This window comes from Macaca nemestrina, chromosome 16 (genome assembly GCF_043159975.1).
Source record: "Macaca nemestrina isolate mMacNem1 chromosome 16, mMacNem.hap1, whole genome shotgun sequence".
Classification (NCBI taxonomy): Eukaryota; Metazoa; Chordata; class Mammalia; order Primates; family Cercopithecidae; genus Macaca; species Macaca nemestrina.
In genome coordinates this window covers 13,887,946-13,911,227 of record NC_092140.1, presented here as the reverse complement: position 1 = coordinate 13,911,227, position 23,282 = coordinate 13,887,946, and the positions used below count along the sequence as shown (strand labels likewise).

The following is a 23,282-nucleotide window of genomic DNA, read 5'->3' as shown; positions in this document are numbered from 1 at the left end:
GTTTCTGGTTTATCTTAGAGTTGAGCACTAGAAAGGAAGTGAGGAGAATTATTTTCTAGACCAATAGGTGCTTTTGACTCAAATGATGACATTGGACACTTCTAGGAACCTTTAAAGTCGGGACATTAGCTCCAGTTACGTCACCTTTCCTCTGAGGGTACAGTGAAGGATCAGAAGCTGAACAGGCTGACCTCAGTCCCAATCAACTCCAAACGTGACAGCTGATTAGAGCCTTGCAGCCTTTCAGGTACTGTTTAATCATTTAGTCACTTGAGTGTATAAGCTCCGTGAGAGCGGAGAGCCTGTCTGCCCATAGCACACACTCAGGAAATATTGTTGAATATGATCATTGGGTTGATGATCTCACGGGGTGGCACCAAGGGGGCCAGCATGTCAAGCGTAATTCACACCGGAGCAAGCTTTGGGTCACATTCTGTATCATGTGTGATGTAGTGAACAAACGCTCGGATGGGCTTCAGGGGATGTGCGTTCAAGTCCTGGCTCTCCCCCAGCATCAGAATGACCTTCAGTCATTTGTTGATCTCTCTGTAGGACTTTTGTCTCCTTGTTTCTAAAATGACTAGATAATTTGTAGAGCTTTCTTCAGCCCTAAAGTACTGTGATTGTGAAACTCCGCCAGTCATCTAAAAATGCATTTTCTGCAAGATGAAAGATATTTATTAGGCCTAAGTGGAAGAGACAGCATTCTTGATGAAAAGAATTACTCTACACACACATCCTAAGGACAGTGGTTTAGAGCAGTGTCCTCCTAGTAGAGATGAACAACACAATGGGAAGGACAGGCACTGATGCACAGAAAGACCAGGAGGTTCCAGGCACCACTGCGGTATACAGGGTGGCACCTAGAGTCAGCCAAGGACATAAAGATGGACGTGGAGACACTGGAGCAGTGTGGGTGCCACTCAGCCCAGGATTGTTACAGAGAGGAGTCATATGTGAGATTCGGGTTGCCCCAAGCTACCTCTAAGTTCTGTCTAACTCAACTACCCTGTGAGTCTGTGACAGTCCCAAGCTCCGCATCCTAGGACACAGTGACACCCCTAGATATCTTACCAAAGACCTCAAATAGTCCAGGCACTGTTCCTCTTAAGGGACGTAGGGAGGAGAGGGAGAGATGGAAAAGGGAGAACTCACCTTTGTTAACATACTGCTTTCTAGTAACTCTTTTAAAGAAGTGTTCATTCCATTGTTCATGGAATATGCTTCCAGTCGTGGATTGCATTGAAAAGATAAGTCCATGTCCTAATCCCTGGGACCTGTGAATGTAACCTTATTTGGGAAAATGGTCTTTGCCGACATAGTTAAGGATCTCGAGATAAGATCATCATGGATTATCTGGGTGGGCCCTAAATCCAAGGACAAGTGTCTTTTTCAGAGAAATCAGAGACACACAGAGGAGAAGACAGACACAGAGGAGAAGACAGACACAGAGGAGAAGGGCACATGAAGGCAGAGGCAGAGGTTGGGTGGCGGCAGCTGCAGGGACTGCCAGCAGCCAGCAGGAGCTGCAGGAGGCAAGGAGGATCCGCTAGAGAGGGACCGCGCCCTGTACACACCTTGAATCCACATTTCCGGGCTCCAGAACTATGAAAGAATGCATTTTTGTTGTTTTAAGCTGCCAATTTTATGGTAATTTGTTATGGTGGCCCTAAGAAACAAATGTACGTCAGATATATTATGATTGGTATCATTATTCAGGAGCTACAAGGTCTCTTTTCCTAATTAACATCATGGTTGTTCTTACTAATAATAAGAATAAAAGAACTCTCAGGGAGGCAGTGGGAGGGAGAGCATCAGGATAAATAGCTAATGCATACTGGGCTTAATACCTAGGTGATGGGTTGATAGGTGCAGCAAACCACCGTGGCACACGTTTACCTATGCAGCAAACCTGCACATGTATCCCAGAACTTAAAATAAAAATTTAAAAATGAATAAATAAAAAAATAAAACAACTCTGTCTTAAAACACATTAACAATCTTATTGAAGAAGAATATTAGATCTTTTGAAGTAAGCAATTTTTTTTTGTCCATGTAATAGCTGTCTGTAAATACCCGCTTCTTGAATGAACCACCATTTTCTTTCTTTTTTTTTTTTTTCTTTTTGTAGAAGGAAACACACACTACCAGAAAAAAGGGGCTCCATTTTGATATCCCTCCATCTCTGACCTTGTTTTGGTAACTTTGTTTCTGTACCAGATCCACACTCAATTAACCTGTCTGGTTTAGGGTATTTTGGCTTCATAGAGCAATAGTATCAATACAATTTTGCTGTTTTATTATACATTTATCAAACAGTTCACTATCTGGTCTTTTGGCCAGAATTTCTTGGCCTCTTCTCAGAGTTCTGTCTCAATACGTCTTTTGATAACTGTTTTCCAGCATAGTGTTCATTTCAATTTTAGAATATGATGTTGATAAATTTACCAACTTCCAGTCGAGGATGAATAGCTTACAGTGTTTGTGGCAATATTGGATGTATTTATTTTCAGGGGAATGATTTTTAACAGTGCATGTTCTTATTTGTTTTTCACAATCCAGTTCCAGCATCTGAGAAACTTTGCTTTGATGGTTGACTCCCATTAGGGAAACACTGGAAACAATTATCTCGTAGTGGTCTCAATTCTTCCTGACAGCTTTGCATTTCCACGGTGCATACCACTTGTTTCTCCCTCCACGTCCTCCAGTGATCTCTTGAAGGAACCCACTTTATACCTCATTGTTACCTTCCCTCTACTTTTTCTTATTATTCAATTCAATTCAACAACATGTATTAAATACTTACAATATGCTACCCAGGTAGAAGAAGTCAACGTATAGACAGGGCATGTCATTGAATAGTGATAAGAACTGATGGGGTAAGTACCTAGGGAACGCACACTTAGATTAGGTGTGGGGCTGAACCAGCATATTTAAATTTATGTAAAAACTGAGGAACACCCTGAAAAAGACTTTTATTGTTGGACATAATTCTCTAGTCCTGAAGTTATCATCCAAGGGAGTTCAAGAACCCACCCCTTAAGTGGACTGGGCAAGCTGGCCATTTACCACTTGTCACAGTTAGAATTAGGATCTGGACTTTCATAGCATCCTTTGGTGTCACAGAGTGGGGGGAAAACATCAGTAATGGCTCCATAGGACCACCAGTGGAGGCAAATTGAATTTGGGATATATTATGTCAAATCTGTTAAAGGGGAAAAAAAAAAAAAAGAAAAGGAGGGGAGGGAAGGAAGGAAAGAAAAAAACTTAAAAGAATTCATTATATAACCATTATATGTTAATGGTAAAGTTTAAGAGATTTTGAAGTGTTGTCATATATTATTTCATTAAGTAGTATGTGTGTGTGTGTGTGTGTATATACATATATATGTATATATATATACATTTTTTTTTTGAGATGGAGTTTTGCTCTTTTTGCCCAGGCTGGAGTGCAATGGCACGATCTCGGCTCACTGCAACCTCCGCCTCCCAGGTTCAAGTGATTCTCCCACCTCAGCCTCCCAAGTAGCTGAGATTACAGGTGCCTGCCACTACACCTGGCTAATTTTTTATAGTTTTAGTAGAGATGGGGTTTCACCATGTTGGCCAGGATGATCTCGATCTCTTGACTTCATGATCCACCCACCTCAGCCTCCCAAAGTGCTGGGATTACAGGCATTAGCCACCGCGCCCGGTCAGTAGTTTATATTTTTATTCCACCAGTTCTTATTCTTTAAAGGGAAGAAGGATTAAATAAGCCCTTATTGTTACATTACATTAGAATCTTTGAATTGCTGCTATAGCTATATAATGGTGTGGAAAGTAGTAAACCCATTTTTCTCAACTTACGGGAAAGTACAAACTAAAAATGAGTGAATGAATTAATGCAAAAATAAGTCATTAGAACTGCCAGCGGAGTCCTCCAGTCAACTCCCCCAACACATACTCAAAGACAGAACCATCCCTGAGTGCACAGGTATTTGGCACTGCCAGAACCCCTGAGCACTAAGTGTGAGAAGAAAGGGCCACCATGTTGCTTGTTTTTTTTTTCTTTTTTTTTTTAGGCAGGGTCTCACTCTGTCACCAGGCTAGAGTGCAGTGGCGCGATCTCGGCTCACTGCAACCTCCAACTCTCTGGTTCAAGTGCCTGGTTCAAGCGATTCTCCTGCCTCAGCCTTCTGAGTAGCTGGGATTACAGGCACACCTGTACAGGCATCACCACGCCCAGCTAATTTTTGTATTTTAGTAGAGATGGAGTTTCACCATGTTGGCCAGGATGGTCTCTATCTCCTGACCTCGTGATCCGCCCACCTCAGCCTCCCAAAGTGCTGGGATTACAGGCGTGAGTCACCGCACCCAGCCCCGTGTTGCTTATTATGAGGATACCTGAGCACTTCCAGCCTTGCCTCCTTGGAAGTGGGGAGGATGCCTGGCGAGAGAGGTGGGCATGGCTGAGCATGCAGTGGGAGGCAGAACAAAGCCAGAGTCCCACAAGAGGGGACTGGCCAGTGCCTGGTTCACGCAGCTTTAAGGTGCTCCAAGAGGGTTGGGAGAGCCCTCGGGAGCACGGGAGCCTTGGGAGAAAATAAAGTAATCCCTGCCAAGGTGCCAAGCCAGTGTCAAGCAGGTGGACCCAGGAAGTAACTCTGTCTCAGCCTGATTACACCAGGACTCCTGGTGAGCCCACGGCCTGGGAGGGCATAAGAGTAGGTCCTGTCCCATAATAGATTACTCAGTCCTGACACATTTAGGGGGCTTATGAGAGATGGAATCCGAAGGCCTTCCCAGGTGGCCTGCAGGAGCCTCAAAGTCAGCATTGCAGGGAACATTCATTCCCACTTCCTGAAGTTTCCTTCCTTCAGGACGGAGCTCTACTGGTGCAGTGCTATGGTTCTCCCACCCCAGCCCACATCTCCGAAGACCTGGATGACGCACCCAGTGGCTATCCTGGCATATGTAGCTCTGCCCCCTCCTTTTTCCTTCCTCAAGGGTGTGGGCTGCCCACAGGCAGTGTGACTGATTCCCTGCTCCCCGGGGCCCACTCTCTGGGGCACGGGGTGCTCTTGGTTCTCTGCAGCCTGATGATAAGTCAGTCCAACTCCATGGCCCAGTATTAAAAGACCATGTGGCTCTTTCACTCACTTCTGTCCTCAACCCAGCCTTTATCAGAAGTGAAGGAAATGTTCTAATTCTCCTCCTGCTGACTCTTTTGTCTTATCGTTCAATTAGTTCAGAATTTTGATGGTCAAGAGATGATGTTATCAAGATCCTAAGCAAACACCTCTAAACTAACACAATCATGTACACACATCCCCAAATTCCACCTATTGTTCTTCCCTCTATTGTTGGAACACACCTCCCTCTTCCTAACACACACAGTGAGAAAGGGAATTCTCCAAGATCAGTAAAAAGATTGCCAAGTAGTGCCCAAGCCCAGAGCCTGTGTCTCTATGGTTACCTCTTTCCAGATGCTTTTCTTACCCCTGCCACTACTCTGTTCTCACCGTTGCCTCTACCCTCTATGAGCAGCTGATTCCTCTCCACTTTTGTGTCCGTGTGCAGGCTAAGCTGGTACAACAGAAAAGGCCACAAAGCTACAGCAGCTCAAACCAAAGGAAGTTTATTTCTCTCTCACCCAACAGTACAGAAAGAGGTAGCCAGGTGGTCTGAGGCAGGTGGGAAGTGTTCCTCCTCCATGTTCATTCAGAGACCCACGTTGCATCTGCCTTGTTGCTCTGACGTCCTCATCTGCGTGGCTGATGCCGGCTCACCATACCATCTTTGAGTTCCAGCATCTGAGATGGAGGAAGAGAGAGTGGAGGGCAGGTGGCTTCCTTTTAAGGGTTAAATGTTGCCTACACCACTTGTTCCATTCACACGCTAGCTGCAAGTGGGGCTGGGACATGCAGGCTTTAGAAGTGCCAAAACTCAAAGGAAGAGGGGAGAATGGTTGCTGTGAGCCATCAGCTGTCTCTGCCACGTCCCTGTGCAACCACATGTGATATCTGCACATCACCCTGCACTGCATTTTTGCATTGCTGTTTATTGCAAGATGCATTTTTGCATCCCTAGGACCTAGGACAGTGACTAACACAGCTGAATAGCTGAACAACTAAGTGAATGATGAAGGCCTTTTTCCCCCAGCAAGCCAAACCCCAGACCCAGACAAGAGTGAAACAGAACTAACAGAGACAAGACTTGAGGGTGCTGTGAAGGTGTCAGTGTGCACAGTTCACCAGGAAGTCCAGGGTAGGTGGTAGATTGGCAAGAAAATCTGACAGTGAGCTGACCGCCCAGGGGCCAGGACTTGGAAGACAGGGGAAGGTAAACCAGATGACAAGGACAAGGGGCAGCTGAGAGAGGAGCTCTCTTCAGAGAGGTGGATTTCAGGGCTTGAGAATTAGGGATGAGGCAGTTTTGAGAAAAGTGAGGCCAAAGCGTGACCAAGTCCTCAGGGTGGGTGTTGGGGAGCATGCAGTCATGCGATGGGATTTCTCCTGGAGCTGCATGGAGAAGCTGCCAGCTGTGAGTATGGGGGGGACTTGAAAGGCTGACACAATCAGACAGTGTGGACTCTGCCAGGAGGAGCATTAGTTGGTGAGGGGAGCGAGGACAGAGACACAGATCTGGAGGACGTCTCCCTCTACCCCGGCCCTGCATGCAGGGAAGCGAGGCGTTTCTTCCCCTGGAGAGAGTGGCGACACCATAGCGGAACAAAGCCAAGCATTGGTTCCAGCACACAGAGCGGACAGCGTTCCAGGGAGTGGCTGCTGGCGTGAGGGAGTTTGTAACCTTTCAGAAGCTACAGTGCAGTAAGGTAGGAGGTAGGGCCAGGAGGAAATAGGCCCGCGCCAAATGCAAGTGTGTGAAGAATGGACTTAACCACTGTCACAGTGTCTAGTGACTACCAATTCAGAGGACAGAGTCCCAGTTTCATGGCTCCGCGTGGTGATGCCACGCTGCCACAGTGCGACGGATTATAGGGATCTGTTAAAATACTTATATGCACTTTCCTATGTTTAAGCTTCTTCTATAAAAAGTATATATAGCTTTTATAGTCAGAAAACAATGCCACTTAAATCATTAAATTCTTCCAAGATAGTGGTGCTAGAGAGATTATTTCATTTCTGTGGTCCTTGCTTAGTTGTAAAAGGAGAGTCGGCCTCTTAATGTCGGCCCACTTAATGCATATCATTCTCTTCCTGCTCAGCTCTCATAGGGTTCTTCCCTTCAGCGCACAGGTGGGAACTGGAAAAATAAGGGTCAGGGCCAGGTGTGGTGGCTCACATCTGTAATCCCAGCACTCTGGGAGGCCACGACAGGAGGATCGCTTGAGCCCAGGAGTTTGTGACCAGCCTGGGCAACACAGTGAGATCCTGTCTATACAAAAAGTAAAGAAAAATTAACCAGGTATGGTGGCACACATCTGTACCCTCAACTAATTGTGGGGCTAAGGTGTGTGGATTGCTTGGGCCCGGAAAGTCGAAGCTGCAGTGAGCGCCATAACTGCACCACTGTACTCCAGCCTGGGTGACAGAGCCAGACCCTGTCTCAAAAATAAAATAAAATGTTTAAAAAAGGGTCTCACCGACCAAGAGCAAAAGTTATCATGATTTCAGCTTGCTTCAGCCATAGTATTCGCCAGTAGCATTGCAAGTAGAAATGTCACCTAGCAAAATGGAGCTACCTCGTGGAGATGTGTGTGATGGGGAAATGCTCTTTGAGGATTCGTGGCACGTGCTCAAGGGGCTGCTGAGTTCCTCTTCTCAGGCAGGCCTTTCTTCTCCGTGCCTTGGCACTGCTTATCCAGCAGGTGAGGCATTTATGTGTGCACCAGCGCAGCAGCTTTTCAACCCTGGCAGTCCAGCAGGGTCACGAGGGGAGCCTTTAGAAATGCGTGTCCATGTAATCCCAGCACTTTGGGAGGCCAAGGCGGGCGGATCACGAGGTCAGGAGATCGAGACCATCCTGGCTACACTGCACTCCAGCCTGGGCGACACAGCGAGACTCTGTCTCAAAAAAAAAAAAAAGAAAAAAAAAAAATAAACACGTGTCCAAGCCCCACCACCCACCCATTGAACCAAATAAAGCAGATATCCCCAAGAAGAGTAAAGACAGAAATCTCTGCATACCAAAACACGTACTAAGCTTCTTAACCATAAATGAGAAACGTTTTTGTATATTACAAATATTATTTTTTACATGATATCTCTGATTTTTCCTCCTCTCTGTCAAGTGGTTTTAAGTTCTCAAAATCCCAATGCTTTTATATCTGTGAATGCTTCTTTAATACAGTTTAAAAATGATAGGTTTTATCTGTTCTTCAAATATGTGTAAGTAATTATATATTAGATGTATTTATAAAGGTAAATACTAAGTTTCAGTTAACTGTTTAAAACATACTTTTTATCAAAAATGACAAAGATTGAAAACTTTCATATTTAAAACTAAGGAATACTCAAAACATTAGATATTTTGCGTTTTCCTACCATAAAATGCATAGTAAGTTGAAATATTAGGCCAGCAATATGTTATTTTTATTCAAAAAGAATTAACAAAGGTGAGTATCTCTACTCTTTGGAGGAGGGGGGTTCTCTTGAGACAACTGATCAGTGGAGGGTTATACAGAGAATGTTGGATGTTAAAGCCAGACAGAACCTTAGAGTTTATCTTGCATTTGTAGAAACTAAGGCCCCAATGCCTACAATTTTTATCTCAGGAATGCTACCATGTGTGGCATATTTTTCAAGGCACATAAAAATGGGTTGCTGAAAAATTCTCAATCCATGTATTGTTTTTCAGCTTTAGAAGAATGCTAACACTGGCTTTTGTTAAATATTGTAATCTTCCCATATTACTATAAATTGACAAACATTTCACATTCTCAAAAGCCTTTTGGAAAACTGAGCAACTGGTATTAAGAAAGGTTAGATTTGAGAAGACTACACTAAAGGCCATATTGTTAAGCATATTGAGCAGATGAAGAGTTATATTTGTAATCAACTAAACCTTTTTACCAGTCTCCATGTGAGTCAACAGTGTAGCCAGCCAGCCAGCCAGGAATTAATGCACTTACGGGCGGGGCATAGCGTCTGGAAGAGCAGTGGGAGTGCCCGCTCAGAGTTTAGAAGGGGCATCACCAAACCTGAGTATGTCCAGAGCAGGGCAACTCAAGAGGGCAGAGGATGTTGAAAGTGTATCAGAGGGTTTCAGAGAGACAATGATCAGAAGTAGGAGGGTTCAAAGACAGAAGACCCAGGGAAACATATGGACCACACTCATGTATCTGAAGGTCCATCCAGTGGCTGTGTTTATACAGAAACAGATCATCACTTGCCAAGAGGATGGCAGGGCTCTTGCCTTGGGCAGAGCTCCTGAAGTAACTATGAAGACCCTTCCCAACTCCAAGACCCTGATTCTGTGATTCTCACTCCAGGACCTAACCTACTGATCATGTTTACAAAATACAAGAAAGAATCCTAGTTATACGAATCTGACAGACATGGGAAAATAATGCTTCGCGCGCGCATGTGTGTGTGTGTCTGTGTGTCTGTGTATGTGTAACACACCATTGGGTGTGGGTATGGGCAAGAGACAGATCAGAGTGCTGGTGGTGGGGGCATGGAACAGATTCTCCATCTGACTCCCCAGTTAATCTTTTAAAAAATTTTTGTGGGTCCATAGTAGGTATATATATATTTATGGGGTACATGAGATACTTTGATTCAGGCATGCAAAAAGCAGTAATCACATCATGGAAAATAGGGTATCCATCCCCTTCAAGCATTTATCCTTTGTATTACAAACAATCCAGTTATACTCTTCTAGTTATTTTTAAATGTACAATTAAAAATAGTTTCCCTGCTGTGCTATCAAATACTTGTTCTTATTCATTCTAATGACATATGGTTTTTTTTGTACTCATTAACCAACCCCACTTCCCCACCCACCCACCCCCACTCCCCACATCCCTTCCCAGCCTCTGGTAACCATCCTTCTATTCTCTATCTTACGAGCATATAGTTCCCAGGTAGGGCAGCTACTCTGCCCCACCCCATGGTGGGAACTCTGAGGGCTTCAAACACAGTCCCAACCTCAATGTCTGTCTCATCTATCTGGTTATAGAGACAACACTAACAACCCCGCAATGGTCAGAGACACCAGGAGACCTCGGGGACTCTTTCCTTGTGGTCCTCATCCCTTAATTCTCCTCCTGAACCCTTGCTCTCATTTCCTTAAAAAAAATAATAAATTCACTGTATACAATTCACCCATCTAGGCCGGGCGCGGTGGCTCAAGCCTGTAATCCCAGCACTTTGGGAGGCCGAGACGGGCGGATCACAAGGTCAGGAGATCGAGACCATCCTGGCTAACACGGTGAAACCCCGTCTCTACTAAAAAATGCAAAAAAACTAGCCGGGCGGGTTGGCGGGCGCCTGTAGTCCCAGCTACTCGGGAGGCTGAGGTAGGAGAATGGCGTAAACCTGGGAGGCAGAGCTTGCAGTGAGCTGAGATCCGGCCACTGCACCCCAGCCTGGGCGACAGAGCAAGACTCCGTCTCAAAAAAAAAAAAAAAAAAAAAAAACAATTCACCCATCTTAATCATAACTACCTCCATTCAAAAAGGTTACATATGCAGGCCAGGCACAGTGGCTCATGCCTGTAATCCCATTACTTCGGGAGGCTGAGATGGGAGGATCACTCGAGGCCAAGAGTTCAAGGCCAGCTTGGGCAACATAGCGACAGCCTGTCTCTATTAAAAATAAATTTAACAAAAACAAAAAGGCCGGGTACAGTGGCTCACACCTGTAACCCCAGCACTTTGGGAGCTTGAGGCAGGGGAATCGCTTGGGCACAAGAGTTAGAGACCAGCCTAGGCAATATGGCGAAACCCTGTCTCTACAAAAAATTAGCCAGGCCTGGTGGCATGCGCCTGTAGTCCCAGGTACCTAGAAGGTGGTAGGATCACCTGAGCCCAGGAGGTCAAGGCTGCAGTGAGCTGTGATCGTACCACTGCACTCCAGCCTGGGTGACAGAGTGAGACCCTGTCTCAAAAAAAAAAAAAAAAAAGGTTACATATGCATATGAAAAAAAGCAGAAAAACTTATTCCCTACTGCCTTCTTATTAAACAGTACCAAGGTAGTGTTTGTTCCCCAAACATATTAAATATGGTTTAAGAAATCAGCTTGTAGGCCGGGCGCGGTGGCTCAAGCCTGTAATCCCAGCACTTTGGGAGGCCGAGACGGGCGGATAGGCCGGGCGCGGTGGCTCAAGCCTATAATCCCAGCACTTTGGGAGGCCGAGACGGGCGGATCACGAGGTCAGGAGATCGAGACCATCCTGGCTAACACGGTGAAACCCCGTCTCTACTAAAAAATACAAAAAACTAGCCGGGCGTGGTGGCGGGCGCCTGTAGTCCCAGCTACTCGGGAGGCTGAGGCAGGAGAATGGTGTGAACCCGGGAGGCGGAGCTTGCAGTGAGCCGAGATCCAGCCACTGCACTCCAGCCTGGGCGACAGAGCGAGACTCCGTCTCAAAAAAAAAAAAAAAAAAAAAAAAAAAAAAGAAATCAGCTTGTAGGCCGGGCGCGGTGGCTCAAGCCTGTAATCCCAGCACTTTGGGAGGCCGAGATGGGCAGATCATGAGGTCAGGAGATCGAGACCATCCTGGCTAACACGGTGAAACCCCATCTCTACTAAAAAAAAAAAAAAAAAATACAAAAAACTAGCCAGGCGTGGTGGCGGGCGCCTGTAGTCCCAGCTACTCGGGAGGCTGAGGCAGGAGAATGGTGTGAACCCAGGAGGCAGAGCTTGCAGTGAGCTGAGATCTGGCCACTGCACTCCAGCCTGGGCGACGGAGTCAGACTCTGTCTCAAAAAAAAAAAAAAAAAAAACAGCTTACACACAGTCCAGATTTATATCTTTTTAAAATCATTTCTCTCTCCTAAACCATAACAGCAGCAGATGGACAGAAGAAGAAATGGAATGTGGTCACATTTCATACTATTATGAAGAACTTTCACACTGCAATGAGTGAAGGACCATCTGCAACCTATAGCCTGTGTTTCTGCTGAGAAACTGTTTCAGGACTTAAGGTTTCTAATTTGGAACAAAAGCATTGAGCAGGTTGCTCTTTGTAATTTTTTATGGAGAGGTGGAGAGCATACTAGGCCTACCTGGATTCCTGAAGAATTCAGCAACCTGAAGAGCACGGCACTCAGAGGAAAGTAGACGCTAGATCTTTAAGATCTGATTTCATCCAAAATGGGAGGTCTAAAACTAGATGCCATAGGAGAGAAAAAGTAACACATTTTCTTCACCCATCTTCAGGTTCATAACTGAGGTACCTATAATGAAAGATTAACAAGAGAAAAACACACACATTACTTTTTTGTATGTATGTATGTATGTATGTATGTATGTATGTATTTATTTATTTATTTGTAGACAGTCTTAGCCTGTCACCCAGGCTGGAGTGCAATGGCGCAGTCTCAGCTCACTGCAACCTCCACCTCCCGGGTTCAAGCAATTCTCCTGCCTCAGCCTCCTGAGTTCGCTGGAAGTACAGGTGCGTGTCACCTCACCCGGCTGATTTTTATATTTTTAGTAGAGACAGGGTTTCGCCATATTGGCCAGGCTGGTCTTGAATTCCTGACCTCAGGTGATCTGCCTGCCTCAGCCTCCCAAAGTCCTGGCATTACAGACGTGAGCCACTGCGCCCGGCCAGACACATTACTTTAAGCTTTATGTGACAACATGGGAGCCTTCCCAAATAAGACCCAAAGAAACAGGAACACCTATGTATTTTTTTCTTTCTTTTCTTTTTTTTTTTTTTTCCCTCCCTTGAGACAGGGTCTCACTTTGTCGCCCAGGCTGGAGTGCATTGGCTTGATCTCAGCTCACTGCAACCTCCACCTCCTGGGTTCGAGAGATTCTCCTGCCTCAGCCTCCTGAGTAGCTAGGATTACTGGGGCACACTACCACATCCAGGGCTAATTTTTGTATTTTCAGTAGAGATAGGGTTTCACCATGTTGACCAGGCTGGTCTCCAACTCCTGACCTCAGGTGATCTGCCCACCTTGGCCTCCCTAAGTGCTGGGATTACAGGCGTAAGCCCCCATGCCCAGCTGGAACACCTATGTATTTTTATGCTTAGATTTGATGCAAGTCGACAGTCGTGTGGAAGTGTGATTGGACGAGGGGGGCATGACCTAACAGTAATAAACCGAGGGGAATGTAGCAAGGCCTGTTTGTTCAGGTTCTTCTTGGCATCTCTGTGTCTTCAAAGATAAGGATGTTCCTTTCCTTCAGGTATAGAGAGGGCACCTCTGGAATGAAAGTTTTTGACTGCTTTGGGGAGAAGGGCGGGGGAAGGGCGAGAGAAAGACCTTCCTGCTTCTGCTGTTTTCTCAAATGTATATTTTGGGGTAGTGTGTCCTGAACCCCATCAGTGAACAGGCTGCCTCTCATTGTCTGTGAGTTGATTGGCCCCTTCTGGGACTCCTCCCCAGTGCCAAAAGACCAGCTTCCTGTTCTTTCCTTTTGGTCAGGCATTAAGGACACGAGAGCTACAAGCCACCTTCCCGGTCCTCAGTGTGGTCAGAGTGCTGGTGTAAGGACATCTGGTTACTGAAAACAGGGCCAACCGAATATGAACTCAGAACCAACCCCAAGTGGGTGTGCACAAGGAAATGGGAGTTTAAATCTGTACAGCCCTTTTTCTAAAATCAGCAATTTTAGTTTACATGTTAAAACAGGGATATGTTGGCCAGACCCGGTGGTGTCTGCCTGTGGTCCCTGCTACTCTGGAGGCTGCAGCAGGAGGATCCCTTGAGCCCAGGAGTTTGAGGCAGCAGCAAGCTGTCATGGAGCTTATAAATAGCCGCTACCCTCCAGTCTGGGCAACATAGCAAAAACCTATCCCTCTGGGGGGAAAAAAAGGCATTTTTTTTAACCTAACATTTATTAACTATTTACGTTACATGATTTCGATACTCACCAACCCTCGAGTCAAGCACTATTCTTATCCCCATCTTTCACATGAGGAAACTGAGGCGCAGTGAGGTTAAGAGACTGTCCCTCTCTGGTACACAGCAGCCATCAGACAGTGAGGACTTGAAGCAGGATGGCTTGCAGGAGGCTTTGAGAGTTAGAGCCTCATGGTCATTCCTTTGGAGCCTCAGTGAGCAGGTAATTTGGCCTGGCATTTCCACTTCCGGGATTTGTCGTAAGGGAAGAGTCAGACAAGGACTCTAAGATGAATGTTCTGGGATATTTGTTGCAGCTAGGTTTATCATCTTTCAGCAATTGGGGCAACTGTCACATCCCCAAAGAAGCTGCTGTCTTGCCACCCTGTCTCAGGCACTACACCCCCATCACTCCTATCCCATTAGTTAATTCTGCTATCTTCATAGTTTCACAGCCTACAGTTGTTTATTGGCTTACTTGTTTCTTAGCTGTTTTCCTGACTGGAATATAAGTTGTATGTAGGCAGGGAGCTCTCTCCATTACGTAAAATGGTAGCTGGCACATAAAGCATATTCGATAAATATTTCTTGAATGAAATGAACATATTAATGGCAAACATTATTATATGTTTGCTGGGGAAAAATTATTATTATTATTATTTTTTAGATGGAGCTGTGCTCTGTCACCCAGGCTGGAGTGCAGTGGCATGATCTTGGCTCACTGCAACCTCCGCCTCCTGGGTTCAAGTGATTCTCCTGCCTCAGCCTCCCAAGTAGCTGGGATTACAGGCATGCATTACAGGCATGCACCACCACTTCTGGCTAATTTTTGTATTTTTAGTAGAGATGGGGTTTCACCCTCTTGGCCAGGCTGGTCTTGAACTCCTGACCTCAGGTGATCCACCCACCTCGGCCTCCCAAAGTGCTGAGATTACAGGCATGAGCCACCATGCCTGGCCAAAAAATTAAATCTTACTCCATAGGGAATTGGCCTATCCATGCAATAGAATTCTTGGAAGTCATTACAAATGATTGTGTAGATCACATCCTGCATAAAGAGATACCCTACCTGTGGCTGAGTAAAAAAGGCAGGTGACAGAACGCACGTGCACTGTGGTCGCGGTAGTGGCCGGGGCTGCTGGCAGCTAACCACAGAATTTAGTTTACTGAGTGTAAGCAGAAAACAAAGTCATTTATTACAGGCTATCGGGTAACTCACTGACCCTCGAGGGTGTAAGGAGGGCTTCTGCAGACAAATGCAAGATTGGGAGCCCGAGATGGGAGTTCTGCCTTAGCTCAACTGCTGCCTAGTTGTCTGGATTCCAGAGAAGTCTCCTAACCTCTCTGTTCTTCAGGCAGATGTGGATAATAAAATCTGTGCTGTCCACACTGCAGGACTGTTGTGAGGGCAAATGAAATCACAGGCATGAAAGCCCTTTGAAAAGTTAGAAAAGGACTGTGTATATATTGACATCATCGTTATCAGGTGATTTTGAACGTCCGAGCACATGTATTTTATCCCTAAGCCCCTGGTGTTGGCACACCATTGGGACACCATTGGTCCTCTCTGTTAGCTGCCTGTACATCACTAAGTGTTACGATCCCCCTGGCAGCGGTCTGGATAAAAAGACTGGTGATCCTGGCAGTCGTGTTTGCTAAGCTTGTCCTCAAATCATCTTCGGTGTCCTCTTGTGACTTCAGTCACTCTCCCCGTGGGGTGACCTGTGTCTCAGCTTCAGGCCTGCCCTTCTCTCGAGGCACACTAATCTTGCCATCTTCGAAAACAGGCCGTTCTCATCTCGGGTCTACACTGTGGCAGCCACAAAGCTCGGCTTCTTCCCTGAAAGTCGTCCCCATAGCCTGAGAGCTGACACCTAGCGCGTCTGCGTTCAAAGTCACTGTCAACCAGGGTTTCATGCATGGCCCAAGTCATTGACTAAGTAGGTATCAAAGACCAGATTCAATGAGGTTTTAAATTTCCTTACAATTCCATTTTTTCCATCCTCTTTGTATATTTTTCAAAAATCCTTCATTGCCTACCTACCATCAGAGGAAAACAGCGTGGTGATATGATGGGGGATTTTAACCAGGTACTGATCTTGTGAAGGAGAACATTAGTGGTCCTGAAACTAGGCATGTGTTGTAAAGTGGGGTGATTTTCCCACTTCCTGTGTGTCCAGAGGCCCTTCCTGGCAGAACTTCCAGCCCAGGAGACTTTCATCTTCATCTTGCATGAAGGATACAATTTCGTTCTGACGCACGGTTTAGAGAAGCCGTTGAGGGTCCACACAATCTGTTATGCTAAATCACACCTGGTGTCTGCACAGAGAAAGCTCTGGCAAGAGTTCTCGCCACTGGGACCGAGGCCTCTGACTCAGAAGCCAAAACATGGCAGTGTTGCAGGGCGCCTGGCTCAACGGCACGGGAAATTAACCTGCTTGTTCTCACGTTAAATGCTTTATGAAAATTTACCGGGCGCAAAAAGAGGGAAGAAAAACCCAAGTGGTTGTGCAGTGCGCCTGCCTGCCTGGCACCAGTGAAGGAATGAAGCTGCGGAGACAGTCGATGTGAAGAGCTGGCAAGAGGAGAAGGTGGAAAGCGCCATGGAAATCAAATGCGGCGCCAGCCACGGCATTGTTTTAGTAGCATTTGCTCGAGGAAAACATTTAATTATAGAAGATCGGAAGCTCCCAGTGTTTGTGAGCGAGGTGGCGTGATGCAGGCTCTGCCACTTGCTCCACGATACACATCTTCAGAGGAACTGTGGCACACCGCTACAGGCTGCGAAGAAAAGCCGCCTCCGGGGAGGGGAGGGGGCTAGTCCTTGCTGGGGGGCCCTTGGCTGTAACAGTCGCCATTCTCCAGTGATCCTCAGTCTGCCTTTTTTAAAAAAATTAAGTGTCCTGCTGGCCGTCCTTCTTCTCCGTTTTCTGTTTTTTCCACATGATATTTTTCTTTTCCTTGTTGATTTTGGAAGAAAATAAAATTGACGAAGAATAGGATGGAAAAGTACTACCCTGAAAAATCCCTATACATTTGCCACCTGAAAGAAACAAAGCCATTTTTCAGTTATAGTTTCCTTTGGGAAATAATTAGGAAGCAAAACAACCAATAATAAATACAAATAAATAGGGGAGCACGAGGCTGTAGTGAACTCTAATTGTGCCTGTGAATAGCCACTGCACTCCAGCCTGGGCCAGCAGAGCAAGACCCTGACTCTACAAAATATAAATAAATAAAATAAATGATCTAAAGGACGCAGTATATATTTAAGCAACAGAAATGAAAACGCGCAAAGGTGGAACCAACATTATGAATGTTGATGGATATTACCAACATTACCAAATATTGTGTGGAGATTTTTTTTTTTTTTTTTTTTTTGAGACGGAGTCTCGCTCTGTCACCCAGGCTGGAGTGCAGTGGTACAATCTCAGCTCACTGCAAGCTCTGCCTGTGTGGAGATATTCTTTATTCCTTTTTGTTTTAAAGTCCTGTCTACTTTTAAAATAGTCTGTGAAAATAATGATGCAGTATCACGTACCTGCAAGAAGTATTTCTTTGTGTTCTATTCCTGCCCTCACATAGCTGATTGTGTTACCTGATTTCTTCATTTGTGTCTTCCGGGAAGAGACTAATTAGCATGCTGCTGAATCTAAAGAATCCTTGTTTGGGATGCTGCTCTGCCACACAAGGCAGTGCTTCATCCAAAAGACAAGAAGTCAAGGACCGGCTTCTGCCGCTGGCTGAAATTAGCATTAGCTCAGTTTGTTTAATTGCAAGGCTATGTGTGTTTTGTCATTAGACATTTATACTTCTATGAATAAACTTTATAATCGACTTATGGAGACAAGATTCTTTATGTCAGCACCTTAGAGAAGTGTTGTAGAAGCAGCTGGCATGCAGACAGGAGTCTCCCACAACAACGTGGGCACAGCTGAGTCCGTCATAACCCACCTTAGGGCATCCTCAGAAACAAGCGGGCCCAACTCGTACCTGCAGAAATTGGTGATGGGCAGGGAAATGAGTGTTTTCCTCCACAAGAACGAAAAAAAGTTTGCTTTTATTTTTTTTTAACAAATTGGTTTTTGATATCTGTGTGAAGGGGACAATTTGGATCGGTTTCCAGTAATGTGTATCAGGTCAGTGGAGAACTAGAGGGAGTCACTGGCTGAAAGACGTTGTGAATATCCCTCTAAACTGCTCAGGCCAGAGACAGGTGACGTGTCTGTTATCTGATGTGTATCTGGAACCATGGCAAAGTTGCCCCATTAAATTATGAGCCAATCACTCTTGATTTACCATTAAAAAGAGTGAAAGGCCCGCGGACCCTGCCCTGCACAGGTAATTCATGGCACCTGTGGAAAAAGGCATGTTTTCATCCTCATAATGAAGAAAGGTAGGTGCGAGGTCCTTTGATGACACTGTTCTCTTTTGCTTGTTTACTTTTATTCTCCCACGCAGACTGAGACCCAGCAGGAGGCTTTTAAACCAAAACAGTTAATTACCTCCTCTAACCCAGAGAAGTGGGGAAACATAAATATAGCGAGTTGAGAGAGAGAGCAGCTTTGCTCCAGGCTGTACTTTGTACCAGTCGGTTGGGGAAGGCAGCTACCTTCTCTTTCCCCACTGAGGACGGGCTAAGCGAGACCAATTAGAAGGCACGTGCCAGGGAGTAGGTCCGCGTGCCACTACTGTGGGGCTTCCGGAACTCTTTCAGTGCCCTGGACTGAGGACCCCAAATCAGAAACCCACGTACAGACACCCATTCCAAAGACAAAATTGAGTAGCTTTGGGGCTCCAGACCCTCCTTCGAAGGATGGAACTCTTGGGCAGGTGGAATAAGCAGGGACACCCCCGCCTCCAACTTGAGGGTGGATCCTCCCGAAGGCAGGCAGGGCTGCAGGGCAGCTTCTCAGAGATACTTCTCAACTGAGCTGCGAGTCATGACCTGTCACCACCATGGTGCTTTCTCCCCCATGGAATGGAGCCTCATCCCTTGTGTCTCTAAGCCCTGGGCTGCCCCTACCCTTCGGGGCTCTCCATTGTCTGCCTGTCTCTCTGTCTGCCTGTTTGTCTGTCTCCCTGTTCAAGCTCCCTCCCTCCATAGCCTCATATGTACAAATCATCGCCTTGCTGTTCCCTTACTGTTCCTGCCGCTGCCCTTTGCCCATTTCTGGCTCTCTCACCTCCTCTGCACTTACTGAAATCCTGTTCAGTCTTCAGAGGCCACCCGAGTCCCAGCCTCCCCTCCTGCAACCCCCTTCTCAGCCTGAGGTGCCGTCCCCTGCTTCTAAGTCCCAAGGGCCCCAGGATCTGTTCCACCGACTCCAACTGTTACTTCATTTCTCATTACATGGGGCTTTCATCGCCACAAGTGGATGATAAATTCTCAGACTTTAACAGGGAGTGATTTATGGATCGTTTCCCTATCCCCCACACCTGTCCCCAGCACCTGGTGCAGTGGATTGCATTTGATTAATCCCTCTGGATAAAAGTTTTAAATGTACCAGACCAGGGTCATCAGGCAGAATCTGGGCATGGTATTCAGGAAGTTTTCTCTTGGGAATCACACAAAAAAGGACACATCCTCTGTTATCTAAATGCCTTCAAGTATCTGGATGTTTGGCCGTAAGTGCATAAAACAACCAGATGAGTGATTGCATTTTTCAGTTTTCCTCTGGATCCTTCTGCCACCTATTCCCTGGGACCCCTTGGAGACAGCAGGCACCACTCCCATTCCTCTGCCCACAGATTGTCCCGGCTCCCTGCTGCCCTGCTAGAAACCAGAAATTCTAACTTTGCTCCTCTGAGGCTGTGAAAACACAGAGTAAAAGTGGGAAGAGCTGTGAGCTAGCAGATTCCACAACCACAGACAATTCTGAGCGTGGCAGTTGTTAACAGTACTGAGAAAGATGGCTGAGCGCTGTGGCTCATGCCTAAAATCCCAGCACTGTGGGAGACCAAGGCAGGCAGATCACCTGAGGCTAGGAGTTTGAGACCAGCCTGGCCAACATGGTGAAACCCCATCTCTACTAAAACTACAAAAATTAGCCAGGCATGGTGGCAGGCACCTGTAATCCCAGCTAGTCAGGAGGCTAAGGCAGGAGAATCGCTTGAACTCGGGAGGTGGAGGTTGCAGTGAGCTGAGATCGTGCCATCGCACTCCAGCCTGAGAGACACAGCGAGACTCCATCTCAAAAAAAGAAAAAAAGAAAAAAAAAACTATTGAGAAAGACAATGTAAGCTTGTGGTACATAAATACTTTGTCTTTTTTAAAAGTTGTGTGCAGCCAAGTGTGGTAGTGCATGTCTATAGTCCCAGTTACTCGGGAGGCCGTGGTGGGAGGATTGCTTGAGCCTGGGAGTTCAAGACCAGCCTAGGCAACATAGTGAGACACTGTCTCTACAAAAAATACAAATAATTATCTGGGTATGGTGGTGCATGCCTGTAGTCGCAGCTACTCAGGAGGCCAAGGCGGGCGGATTGCTGGGGCCTAGGAGTTCAAGACAGCAGTGAGCCATGATCCTGCCACTGCTCTCCAGCCTGGCTGATAGAGCAAGACCCTGTCTCTTAAAAAAAAATCTGTGCAAAGTGTACCTCGAAGCCACACTACTGAATCATAAAACATCAGCAGCGCCTGCCCACCAGGGGCGTCTTCTCACACCAGCTTCACATCACCGTATGAGTTTGAGTCGGAGGCGCCTCAGAGGCCCACAAGGATGCCTGTCAGTGTCTTCACAGACATACCAAAGGACTGGCACATATAGTTAAGGAAATCCACCAGGAGGAGACGGAAAAAGGGCAAGGTAAAGAGGAGGAAGAGAGGGGAAGGTGATGGATAAGGCCACGGCAGCAGAGAGCCAGCACCAGGCAGTTGCCAGTCAGCGCCAGGGCAAGGCAGGCAAGGAGGCAGATGGAAGTAAGCCCCTTCTTTCCACTGGAGTTTTCTCTCCCCTGGGAATTGCATTGTATTTTGTTGAGAAATAAAGAGTGAAAATACAAAACAAAAATATCACAATCCCCCCTAACCCACACCATATGCAAATATATATACTCAAAATGTATCAAAGAGCTAAATGTTATAGCTAAAACTATTAAACTCCTAGAGAAAGACATAGGCATATATCTCGTGACCTTCGATTAGGCAGTCAGTGGTCTCAAGAGGATAGCAAAAGTGCAATCAACAGAAGAAAAATAGATAATTGGACTTTAGTAAAATTGTAACTTCTGTGCTTCATAGGACACCATCAAGAAAATGAAAAGATAGCTACAGAATGGAAGAAAACATTTTCAAGTCATCTATCTGATAAGGATTTGATATCCAGAATATCTAAAGAACTGGTATATGATGTTGTTATAACTCAACAGCAAAAAGACAAGCAGGCCTGTTTAAAAGTGGGCAAGGGACTTGAATAGACGTTATCCAAAGAAGATAAACAGATGACCAATAAGCACACACACAGATGCTCAGCATCATTAGCCATTGGAGAAATGCAAAACAAAACCCACTGAGCGACCACATCACATCCACTAGGATGGCTGTGACCAAAAACAAACACTGTATCAGTAAAACAGAAAATAGCAAGTGTTGGTGAGGATGTGGAGAAATATGAATCCTGGTGCATTGCTGATGGGAAGGCAAAATGGTACAGCCACTGTGGAAAACAGTTTGGCAGTTCCTCGAAAAGCTAAACGTACAATTACTATGTGATCCAGCAATTCTACTCCTAGGTATATGCCCAAAAGAATTGAAAAGAGGGACTGAAAGAGAAACCCATATGCCAGTGTTCATAGCAGCATTATTCACAATAACCAATTATGAAACAACCCAAATGTCTACCGACAAATGAATAGATAAACAAAATGTGGAATAGACATAAAATGGAATATTATTCAGCCATAAAAAGGAGTGAAGTTTGGATACATGCTATGACATGAATGAACCTTAAAACATTATTATGCTTAGTGAAATAACCAGAACCAAAGAACAAGTATTATTTCACTCATAGGAAATATCTAGAATAGACAAATTCATGGGTACAGAAAGTAAATTAGGGGTTACTAGGAGCTGGGGGCAGGGGAAAATAGTGTTGATGCTTAATGGTTATGGAGTTTCTGTTTGAGGTGATTAAAAGTTTTGGAAATAGACCGGGTGTGGTGGCTCATGCCTGTAATCCCAGCACTTTGGGAGGCTGAGTGGATCATCTGAGGTCAGGAGTTTGAGACCAGCCTTGCCAACATGGCAAAACCCTGTCTCTACTAAAAATACAAAAATTAGCTGGGTGTGGTGGTGGACACCTGTAATCCCAGCTACTCAGGAGGTTGAGGCAGGAGAATCACTTGAATACAGGAGGCGGAGGTTACAGTGAGCCAAGATCACACCATTGCACTCCAGCCTGGGCAACAAGAATGAAACTCCACCTCAAAAAAAAAAAAAGTTTGGGAAATAGTGGTGATGGTTGACAATGTTGCATAAGTAATCGGTGCCACATTGTCCATTTAAAGATAATTTAAAAGGAAAACTTTATTTTATATATATAGCCCTAATTTTTTTTTTTTTTTTTTTTTTTTTTTTTTTTGAGACGGAGTCTTGCTCTGTCACCCAGGCTGCAGGGCAGTGGTGCAATCTCGGCTCACTGCAAGCTCTGCCTCCCAGGTTCACGCCATTCTCCTGCCTCAACCTCCTGAGTAGCTGGGACTACAGGCATCCGCCACCACGCCCAGCTAATTTTTTGTATTTTTAGTAGAGATGGGGTTTCACCGTGTTAGCCAGGATGGTCTCGGTCTCCTGACCTCGTGATCCACCTGCCTCGGCCTCCCAAAGTGCTGGAATTACAGGCGTGAGACACTGCGCCCAGCCTATAGCCCCAATTTTTTAATGGGCTAAGGATTTAAATAGTTCACCAAAGTAGATATAAAAATGGCCAATAAGCACATGAAAGGATTCTCAACATCATTAGTCATCAGAGAAACACAAAACTACAATGAGAGACCACTTGGTGATACCCACGAGGATGACTAGAATAAAAAAGACACGTGGTAATAAGTGTCGGCGAGCATGTGGAAAGGAACCCTCATACACAGCTGGTGGGAGCGGAAATTGGCTTAGCCACTTTGGAAAACAGCAGACAGTTTCTCAAAAGGTCAAACATACAGTTACCATATGACCCAGGAATTCTACTTTCTCTTAAGTATACGCCCAAGAGAAATGAAAACCTATGTCCATATAAAAACCTATACATGAATGTCCATGGCAGCATTTCTCATAATAGCCACAAAGTGGAAACAAGCCAGGTGTCCATTAACTAATAATGG

At 45.7% G+C, this 23,282-nt stretch overlaps 1 protein-coding gene and 1 long non-coding RNA gene across 8 annotated transcripts in view; one reads left to right on the top strand and one right to left on the bottom strand.

The window, feature by feature from the left end:
• Positions 1-23,282, top strand: part of LOC105477862 (citramalyl-CoA lyase) — a 313,469-nt gene that overhangs the window by 215,153 nt on the left and 75,034 nt on the right. The gene's annotated exons all lie outside the window — the stretch shown is intronic.
• The window catches only part of LOC139359058 (uncharacterized), a 126,075-nt gene continuing 107,769 nt past the window's right edge, over positions 4,977-23,282 (bottom strand). The window contains exons 2-5 of one of the 2 annotated variants that reach the window (XR_011614631.1): positions 14,000-17,010; positions 12,177-12,347; positions 7,688-8,009; positions 4,977-5,795 (exon numbers count right to left, since the gene is read on the bottom strand). This is a non-coding gene — a long non-coding RNA (uncharacterized lncRNA). The remainder of the gene's footprint in view (positions 5,796-7,687; positions 8,010-12,176; positions 12,348-13,999; positions 17,011-23,282) is intronic. The other variant, XR_011614630.1, reaches the window with a different exon arrangement.